At 48.0% G+C, this 10,999-nt stretch overlaps 1 non-coding gene across 1 annotated transcript; it reads right to left on the bottom strand.

Moving 5' to 3' along the window:
• Positions 1-505: 505 nt before the first annotated feature.
• Positions 506-614, bottom strand: LOC120657794. Its single transcript, XR_005668331.1, has one exon. It is a non-coding gene; the product is annotated as a small nucleolar RNA R71 (small nucleolar RNA).
• Positions 615-10,999: the final 10,385 nt, after the last annotated feature.

The raw sequence follows: 10,999 nt of genomic DNA, 5'->3' as shown, positions 1-10,999 counted from the left end.
TGTATGACCGGTTTCTCCCTGCCGGAAAACTACACAGACAATCCAGAGAGGCTCGTGAGAAGGGCACGACCTCGCGTCATTCCTCCTCTCGCTATCCTCCTGGCATAGAAACCCATTTCGGAAGCACCACTCGTTCTTGAGGCTATGGCTGAAAAGACTCTCCACGAGTTCTCCGTCCCATCCACCGACAATGTGGCCACTGGCCCCAACATCAATGTCAGGGTTGTGAACTTCGAGCTCAAATCAAGCCTCATCAACATGGTTCAGGCTAGCCCATTCTGTGGCAAGCCAAATGAGGACACAAATGCACATTTGCAGAATTTTCTGGAGCTCTGCGACACCGTTGTCATACGGGGTGTCGCCGCCGACGTTGCCAAGCTTCGTCTGTTTCCCTTTTCCCTCCTGGGAAAGGCGAAATAGTGGTTTTATAAAGAAAATGACATTGACACCTAGGCCAAATGCTCCAAGGCGTTCCTCGCAAAATTCATCCCGCTGGGCAAAACAAATGCCCTACGCGGTAGAATTTCAAGTTTCTAGCAGACAAGGATGGAATCCATCCTAGAAGCTTGGTAGAGGCTGTAGGAATACATCCTGGGCTATCCTCATCATGGCATGGACGAGTGGCTCGTCCTGCAAAGCTTCTACAACGGGCTCACAACGACATCTCGAGCCAACATTGATGCTGCTGCTGGAGGAGCCTTCCTCGACCTGATTATCGCCAAAGCAAAAGAATTGGTCGAGAAGATGGTCTCCAATCAGGGGTGGAGCGATGAATGACTCCAACCCCGTACAAAGGTATGCATACCGTCAAAGAGACGGATATGATTGCCGCGAAGCTGGACCTCCTAATCAAGAAGATGGGGGAAGGGAGCAAACAACCGATCCATGCTCCCGTTTACGCCATTCGCACTTCACGTGGGAAGTCTGCGGTAATGATGGACACTCGGGGAACGACTGCCCCGAAACCCGTGAAGACTACGCCTACCTCAACAACAACAACAACAACGGGTACCGTCCACAATAAGGAGGCCAGGGGTGGAATCAGCCATGTCCACCTTTTCAGGGAGGTAATAACTACAATCCTTCTTATAATTTGAATTTCAATTCAAACTAACCTCCCATGAGAGAACTTGTTTTGGCCAAGTTAAAATCAATGAAAATATAAATAAAGAGCTTTTGGCCAATGACAAATCCCTGGAAAGTTTAAATGTCAAGCTTGAAACTTTGTCTTCAACTCTTAAAAACTAGTTAAGTTTCAACAAAATGATCGAAACCCAGCTTGCACAAATTGCTGCTTCGTTACCTGCTGTTGAGAGCGGGAAGATCCCGGGGCAACCCGAGTCTCCCATTGAAAATGTCAGCATGGTGTCTACCAGACGGGATAACTCGTCCCGGAGGCCACCACGCAATAACCATGCAGGTAGGTACTATCCCCCAAGGAACGACGTTTGGGATGGCATGGTGGCAGCGGTGCAAGTGGATCCTGGGGTCCCCATGATCAGCTGCTCGATCTACATCAAACACTTCGAGCGATGCCTATGCGATCTAGGGGCAAGCGTGAATATAATGCCCAAGGTAATATATGAAGCACTTGAATATCCTGCTCTTTCCCCAACAACTATGCTCGTACAGCTTGCAGATTCAACCATTCGGTATCCCGAAGGGATAGCCGAACACGTTTTCGTACAAGTACGAGACTCCTACATCCTTGCCGACTTTGTGGTAATGGATATGGAGGGCAACCTCGGAGTCGACCTCGTACTTGGGCGACCTTTTCTAAGGTCTGCCAAGGCAATGATCGATGTCGGAAAGGGAGAAATCCGTTTCCGTGTCGGAAGGGAGGATATGTTTTTTAGGTTCAAGAAGAAGGAAGAGCAGCGCTTCATGATCCAACAAGACAGTAAAGGGCAAGCTTTTTGGGGTGCACCAGAACCCCAGCCAGAACAACGACCCTCCGCACCAAAAAGAAAGAAGAAGGAAAATAAGGTGTGGCGGAAGGTCGAGAGTTCGGCCTCGTCTAGTTGTCCAAGACCAGCCGACGAATGGTAAGAACGAAGGAGAAAAGTCGTGCACATCGGACTTTAAACGACGCGCCCTTGCCAAAGATAAATTGGTATTTATCTCATATTTGTTTTCCGCTTTTCAACATTTTCTTTGCACCTTATTTGTTTTTCTCCACTGCATGTTTGAAATTTTCAAAATTGTTTTCTGCATGCTGGAATTTTTCTAGCATTTTCCCCTTTTTACAAAAAGACCAAAAATATTTTCTGAGTTTTAAAATCCTTTGGGAAAAATAATGTGGACATCTTTTCGAGCAAACTTTTGGCCGTGCACCATATTTTCAAAGAACTTAACCGTTGAGGAAGCACCAGGCCGAAGGGGGACAACAGGGGGCCCACCCTAGGGCCGGCCGACCCAGGGCCAACGGCTCCTGGGCCCCACCTTCTCCAACGGCTCCATAGCCATTGTGGCTTGCCTCTTCTCTGGTGCACGCGCCATCTTCTCTTTAAATAGGGGCCGAGAGGGGTGTTGAGCTCTCTCATACTCACACACTCACTCACACTCCCTCTCACACATTCTTGCTCGGGTTTCCATTGGATTTTGGCTCAAGTTTGGTTTCAAGAAATCTCTCTCTCTCATTTCTTTGCTGCAAGATTGATCACATATTTGGAGGAACAACTTTTGGGTAAGAGTTTCATTTTCATTTCACTAACGTAACCCGAACTGAGTTGTTCTCGTTCGTTCTTGTTGGTTCTTGTTGCAAGCATGAGAGGTGCTGGGCAGAAAATTTCTGGAGCTCTCATTAGGATGACGAGGTTGGGCTCGTCCCGTTCGCGGGGTGGGTCGAGCTCCCGTCATTCCCCCGAACCTACACCAATGCCGACCATGATGGACTATGAGCAAGACAAACAAGAAGAACAAATAGGGGAGCAAACTGAAGAACCGCAAGCCGAGGACATGGAAATAGATGAAGATGATGCACCGTACCTCGACTTGCAAGACGACCGCGAGCGTCAAGCCTACGCCATGATCAAGAATGGAAGCTTTGGTCATACCAGAGCCTTCGATCCAGACCTTCTCAAAAAAATAGGTATGGACGTTGACTTCGCTCGTGTTTGGCATGCGGTTGGATGGGATGGTTTTGTGCCCATTGAGGAGAATGGTTCTTGTCTCCTCACCGTCCAGTTTCTTTGCACTCTTCGGGAGGTGGACGATGGTGTTTCTTTCCGACTTTTTGGAGTTGAACGCTATTTTAATTGGATAAATTTCAGTCACCTCCTTGGTTTTCGCGCGCTTGCCGATTTCCCTTACAAAAGCTTGCCGCGGTTTTGATCGGCATGAGTTTTGGGGGTTTGATTTCGGGTCAAGTTGTTCATGGCAAGTTTGCACCGCGGTGCAATGACATTCAAAATCCGACTCTTCGTTTGATGCACAAGTGGGTGGCTATCACTCTCTTTCCAAGAGATGATCCACGACCAGTGCGGAACGATGAGTTGATGATATTATGCGCCATTGTCAACAAAATCCGAATCTCCCCCGCACAAGCAATGGCTCACAAATTTTCGGATGACGGGTCCTATTGAATGCACTTCTTTGGTTACCCGCATCGCATCAAACATGGGAATCTTAGATGGGAACCCCGTTCCCTTCATTGAGGAGCCCCATGTTATGATCGATGAGGCGTACTTGGTTCAAGGCCACACGCTCAAGAAAGGCCCGGATGACTCCTTGATTTTCCTTTTGCTTGGTTATGCAAATGAAATCCTGTTGCCAAATGCGGGGTATCATTTGTATAACTGCCGTTTGCTAACCATCCCTCTTGTTCCACAAGAGGAGAGCCGCCGGCATAGTGTTTCTGGTCTTCCTGGCAGGGTTCCAAGAAGCAGGGCCAGAAGGGAGGAATTCATGCAGCAGCAACCTCAGCCTCAAGCACATCAAGGGAGGAATTCATGCAGTAGCAACCTCAGCCTCAACCAGATCAATATGAGGCTGGAGGTTTGTCATGGCAGAGTGCCAGCTTCACCGAGTGGGCACGGCAGGCCTCAGGGCACCGGTCCACCAGTTCCAGCTCTAGTGGACCCCCGCGACGTACAGCTTCGTCCAGAGGTTTTGCCACTCTGACTCGGCAGTTCGGCGAGCTGAACATGCGCACCACCAACATCGACGAGTCGCTGGGCCAGCACATCGAGTCAACTCAAAACTGGCAGCGATACACAGGCGAGAGGATCCGCAATCTGGAGCAGCAACAACAGCAATCCTAGGAGGAGTGGAGGGCCTACTACCGTTGGGCTGGGTTTAATCCCAACCAACAGTAGTGAGCCTGAAGCTAGCTTGGGGGAGGACCCCCCATGAGAGATACCTTGTATCAAACTCTATCTTTACTGTTTTTCAAAACCTTGCATGAAACCAAACAAAAATTTGCAAAATTCTGAAAATCCATAAAAATTTGCATAACTAAAATCAAATAAAAATTGACAAAACCTTTAAAAACCCAAAAATATTTACTTGCTTTCCAGTATGTGTTGTAAGCATGTGTAGTTTTTCCTTATTGAGATGATGAATAGTTGCTCTGTTAGTTCCTTTCTGTAACACCCTAATTCAAATTTCAGTAATTAATAATAAATTTAATTGGCTTTATTTAATTTTCTAAGGTTTATTATGTTTAGCCTTGCATTTAATCTAATTTTGTTTCACAAGCAATTAAAATTTGTCTAAGTTTAACATTTGTTGTTGCATTCATGCTGGTGCATATTTTATCTTGCTTGATTTCATAGGGGGTTTGAATTCATTTGAACTCAAATAGTTGGAGTAGTGTTTGAATTAGAAAAGGATAAAAGGAAATAGAAAAGAGAAGGGAACCCAACCCACTCCCTCCTTTTCCTTTTCCCGCAGCCCAATACCGCAGCCCAGTCTCCTTCGGCCCAGCACGCTTGACCCACCAGGCGACCACCGCAGGCCTAGGTCGCCAGTTTCCCTCGTGCTCGGCCCGCTCCACTCGCGCGACGCCCGCAGCCGAACCACACCGCAGCCCAGCAAACCAGCGCCGCAGCCAGCACCCCACTTGGCCCGTTCTCACCCTCGCCTCAGCCCGCGCGGAGCGCACGCCGCACCGCACGCGCTCGCCTCACCCGCTGCCACGCCGGGCCCACGCGTTAGCACGTTCCCCTCCCCTTCCTTTTCGGCTCTGCACAACAGCCGTCCGAGATCACCAGCGAGGTCGCCGGGATCCTTATCCCACTACTCCACGCCGAGATCACGGCACCCCCTTTAAACCATCCCGCAGCCCACCTTTCCCTGCAACCTCCCCCGAAAACCCTAGCCGCCGAACCCAGCTTGCTCCGCCGCATCCCTACTCTACGCCGCCGTGGTCGCCGTTCCGTTAACACTCCGCACCACTACGACCCGCGCAAGAGCATCGCCGGAGTTCGGTGAAGCTCCTCGAGCCCTCTGCACTGGCCCTAGAACCTTGCATCGCCAGAATCGTGCCCGCGCATCGCCGCCGGTTAGTCACTGCGCCGCCGCGATTCCTCGCCTCCGGTGGTTTCCCGACATCCCTGACCCCCGTGAGACCCCTGCAGGAGCACCACGAGACGACCCGCGGAGTCCAGGCGCCCGGAGAACCGCCGCAGAACCCCGCCCGTAGGCACTGCCCCCGCTCCGCCGCCGGTCGGCGTCGCCATCGACTTCTCCCGGGCGTCCAGCCTGCTTTGCACCTTGGTGAGCTACACATCGACCCGCTCTACCTTTTGCACGAGTTTCCATAGGCCGGGGCCTATCCTATGCACCGGAACGCGACTCGCCGGCGAACCCCACGGCGCGGATCCGCCGCCGTTGCCCCGACGCGTAGAGCCTCGCTGTGCCCGCTCTTGACCCCAGTGGGTTACGCTTGCCGCGCTCAATCTTTTGCACCCAACCCCGGCCCAAACGGAGCCCCGTAGCCCCAGAACACCTTCTCCGGCGAGCTCGCCGCCGCGGAGCTCTGCTCCGGCAGTGTTCCGCCGCCGCCCCGCGCGCCTGTTGCCCAGATCCGTCCGATCAGAGAGGGACGCCCGAGATTAGAACCCAAACCGATCAGATCTGGACCACCAGATTGAGATCCAACGGCCTGTATCCAAACGTACCAGTTTGCCTGGCGCTTTTGTTAAAGAGCCCCTCGATTTTCTTAATATCAACCCGCAGTCCACCTCTATTCAAAAGTATTTGCATCTAGGTCCTGTTTTTATCGTTTAAGCCCCTGACCTTTTTAGAATTAGTGCCCGCCGTCCACCCTTGGCAGTTTTATGCTCTAGCCCTTAGATCTAGTGTTTAATTATGTTTTAGTCCTCGGTTTTGCCCATAAACCCCCTGGAACCCCAGTTTTCTTACAAATAGGTCCCTGGAACTTGTTTTAGCTCTAGTTTTCGCGTTCTAGCTCCGTTTTAGGCGTTCTTTATGTCCACGCGATCGTTGTAACATGTAGAATAGTTCTAGCTTAGTTTTGTTTGCTGTTTTTTATGTATTGTTGTACTGTTTCTTAGTGTTTTCTCTTGTTTGCATGTATGTATATGATTGTGGACTTGTTTTGGCGTTGCGAACGTGAGTAGACGTTGAGCTACCGGAGAAGCATTAGTACCAGTGCCAAGAGCCATCTTCAGAGCAGTTTGAGCAGCAGGAGAACTTTTGAGGAAGGCAAGTATAACGTGAACAACACCTGTCACTTTAAATACAATTTCATACTGCATTTTAATATTGTATGCATATAAGGACTTTCCTAGCCACTTTATATCCTTTATATATATATCCTTTGGGTTGCATTTTGGTTAGTTGTGCTAGGTGCCGCGCTATAACACACTTGGTCCTTTTTAATTAATTTGATTAATGGTATATGCAACTTAATTCTGGGAGTGACCCGTTTGAGTGGCTCACGTCTCGTTAAAATTGGTTTTTCTAGAAACTTGGTTTAGGAGGCTCGCACTGTGTTATGTGCTAGCTACTCTCCATAAGGACCGTACATCATTAGAGCGACAACCTGGGACAACCGCACAACCACAAGACTGAAATGGGACGGTCTTGGCTTACTAATTAGGTCATTTTGGTTCGGGAGTAACTTACCGACGGGGCAAGAGGGGTGGTGAGCTTCAATGGTCCCTGCGCTACGAGGCTTGGTCTGCGTACCCCTCGAGGTGGGCCCCATCGTTGCGGTGCCTGATTCCTTAGTGGTTACACCTTACCAATGTGTCCTTTGTAACGGCCTTATAGTGAGTTTGCTAGTCATCTCACCTAAGGAAGTGTGATGAACAACTAGCGTAGCTCACGACTTGTGGGTAAAGATGTGCAACCTCTACAGAGTGTAAAACTAGTAGACTAGCCGTGCTCATGGTCATGAGCGGCCCGGATCCTCCTTTTGATTAGTGGGGTTATCTTCCTTTGACGAGGCAGGTTTCCCCGGGTGGCTTGGTTTGGTATGGTTCTCAGTAGTAACATGATTAATTTTGATTAATTACTATGTAACTGGGTTTATGATAATTCATCAACTTGTAGTAAATAGCTTTAATAAAATTTTGCCAAGACTTAAAAGCTAATGCAGTCAGTCAACCAACCTAGAGCCTCATAGTTTGTGTTATACTTGTTGAGTACAAGTTGTGTACTCACTCTTGCCTACTCTACTCTTTTTCCTCTTGGGGACACTCTACTGCTGCTCAGTTCCTGCCGACGCGAGGGAGTTCGCTCAGCGCTTCCAGGACTACGAGGACTTCTAGGCATTCGTCTCCCAGTCGACGTCCCTGTGGCGCCCAGCTTCCGAGAGACTTCGTATATGTTTTATGCTTCCGCTTACTCTGTATCAGACATTTTGTCATTAATGTAATAAATAATATTCGTATTCGCTTTATTATATCTTTTTATGTGATATGTGCTGTGATATACTGTTCATTCTGTTGTATATACGTGTGACTTGATCCTGGCACGTATATGATTGCTCGGTTTATGTCCTTTTATAAACCGGGTATTACACTTTCGTATGCCTAGTTACAACCATGTGCTCTCCCTAAGTTTTGAGTTTGGTGGCTAGATGTTCAAACCTTAAGCTTGAAACTTGTGGGTAGCGAAAAAGCAGAATTCGAATCTAGGTTGTTGTGGGTTATGATATGGCTGAAAAGAGTTGCTATGATCTTCTCCTACGTGATGCTTGATATCTGGAGTATTTCTTTTAAAAAATACAAAAATAAAATAAAATTCCTCGGTAATATGCAATTTCTATCCAGAGCCATATGAGTTACAAGTTTGAAAAGCCTTTTCTACATATGCAACTTGTCTTCTCATTGAGCTTTGTCAAATTATTGTGACCCTTTGTGAGAATCACTTCATACGCCATGATCAAGATCACGTACACGTCCACTCACATGCTATACTTCTACACTTGGAAGATAGCAAGTACATCCCCCATCCACCCACAAATAAAACTCCAAGATGTGTCTTGTTTATCTCTCTCCAAAGTTATCATCATAATGTATGGGCTATACAAAAAGAAATAAAAGATGCATACCCAAAGAAGGTATGCCACATGCCCACAAGGCATGTCAAAAAAAAGAGAAAAGATGCATACCCAAAGAAGGTATGCCACACACGCACAAGGTGTGTCAAAAAAAAGAGAGAGAGAAAAAGAAAATATAGCCCATACCAAAAACATTACAAGGGAAAGAGAATTCATATAAAGGAGTTCTCATTCATCATCCACCAAAAATATCCACACACTTGCACATCTTGATCATGGCTTATGACTTGTTTCTCCTTTGGATCCGGTCTTTGACTTAGTGAAATATGAGAAGCAAGTTTGCCATTATATCCTCCATACCTACAGATCCCCCAAAAAGAAGCCATTAGAAGTAGGATGGAAAAAGAAAGGCGCATAAAAAGGCCTTGGTGAGGAATGAAACACATTGAGCGATCCGAGAGATCACCCGAGGAACTTACAAATTTCTTTTCAAAAACTTTATAAAACCTCCGGATTGACGGTTGAACAAAGGAGTGGTAAGTGGTACTCTACAAGCCGTTCTGACCCTCAACCGCCAAAGATGAGGATGATGCTATAAGCCCCACAGGAGTAAGGTAAAAGGTGCGAACAAGGCCAACTTATTCAGAATAAAGGTAAGAACACTCGGTTGTGCCTTGGGCATAAGTCAGGAATGCGACATTGTAGCAACTCCTGATCAACAACCTAAGTCTAAAACTTTGCTCGGGATGAGCAAAGGGCTAGCTTGGGGGAGTTGTTGACGGTGCTTAAGTGCCATTTTCACCCGTCAACTATACTCAATAATAAAGGAAAACTGCATGCCTTACTCGCATATTTGTATCACTAACCTTGCTCCACAGTTGTTTTTGAGTTTTGTACATTTCAGATGAGCAGAAGCGGAATAAGACGAAAACACATACCAGACGCCATACAACTACGCAGAATATTGAGTCCGGCATCACCCACTTACAAGGAGGGCCCATCTGGCAGAGCAAACGGGCGTGCCACACATAATTCATACAACGAAAGATATCAGGGCCCACATGCAGCCTGCCATAGAAGGATAAGGACGAGAGGTGGCTGGGTGGGGCCGGCCGACCCCCTGGGTCGGCCGAACTTGGCCGGCCTCGCGTCCAGGTGCATTTCGAGGAGGAGTCGGCCCCAAGTCTCTTGATTACCTTCCATATGTGCATTTGACGGGAACTGACCTCCACTAGTATAAATAGGGCCCCCTCTCACCCCTCTCTCACACACACACACTTAATTCCATTCTCTCCAAGAAGGCTCTTCTCTCTCTTGCTCTCTTAGCTAGGTAGTAGAGCTAGGCTAGTTCTCTTTAGCGAGCAAGTTGTCCTCGGGGTCGTAGAGCAATCCTTGGCTCCTGGTATGGCTTTGTATCTGACTTGTCAGACTTCTATTCATAATATAGAGTTTTGCCATGGTTACTTTACTATCTTGATAGTTTATCAATCCATGCTTGGATCATTCATAAGTTATGCTACGGTCTTGGTTAGGCCAGATGATCTGGGTACAGATAGAGGTTCGTTGTGCCTTCGGGCTTGCTCTAGTGTTTTACTCGTCCATCCAAAGGGTAGGAGACCTGGGGGCACAAGAGTTGTGACTTCATACACGAGCGTGGTGCTCGGGTATGTGGGATCCTTTGGATATGACCGTGCTCCAAGGTGTGACTGGGGTAGACCGCAGGTGGTGACAGCCCTGTCCGTCCGGCGTAACAGCGGTGTTGCGTTTAGCATACTCCCCGACGTTCGGGTTCAGTGTAGGAATTCATGCAAAGAGGTAACGGGACTGGATGTACTCCGGTGCGGGACCTTCTCCCCGCTATCCTATTTTCCTGGCACCAGCAGTCCTAACCATGATCTAACATGACCCCAGCTTTGGATAGAAGCACTAGGACACCTAACCTAGCCTAAGCTCTAGCTGACTTGACGTAGGATAGAGTAGTTCTTTGTTTTATAGTTTCTCTCCTTTATTCCTTCCTCTTGGAGTGTGGATGTGTGCTGTGTCGCATTACCCTTGCTTATTCTTTATCTGTACTTACCCCTGTTAGAGTATTGCCTATTGCTTGAGGCACAATGTCATGGTTAATGTTGAGTACAATGCCTTTGCTGCTGCCATCCTTTGGGACACAAATAAATGACAATACCCTTACTCTCCAGGTGAAATGCTACAACGGTATATCCGTGCGCTTGCGGATCCATCTGTAATCGTATTGATTATACCACGAGAGTGGCACCCCTTGGGTGCAGTTGCTAGGATGGGTTCGGCGCCCTCATTTCTAGTGATTGTACTAAGGACTGCCAATAGGCATTTCTAGCGTTGTTGCTAAGGATTAACCATTTCTAGTGATTGCGCTAAGAAATGTCAACACACCGAGTTTCGTGCAGTAACGAAACAGTCCCAAATGCACCCAAATGGTACGAAACGCACCAAAACATGAAGTTAGTGTCTATTGCTGTGGGTTGGGAGCCGTCGTTGCGAAAAATTCCT

This window comes from Panicum virgatum, chromosome 1N (genome assembly GCF_016808335.1).
Source record: "Panicum virgatum strain AP13 chromosome 1N, P.virgatum_v5, whole genome shotgun sequence".
Classification (NCBI taxonomy): Eukaryota; Viridiplantae; Streptophyta; class Magnoliopsida; order Poales; family Poaceae; genus Panicum; species Panicum virgatum.
The sequence above is the reverse complement of the archived record's forward strand: the minus strand, read 5'-3'. Positions and strand labels throughout refer to the sequence as shown.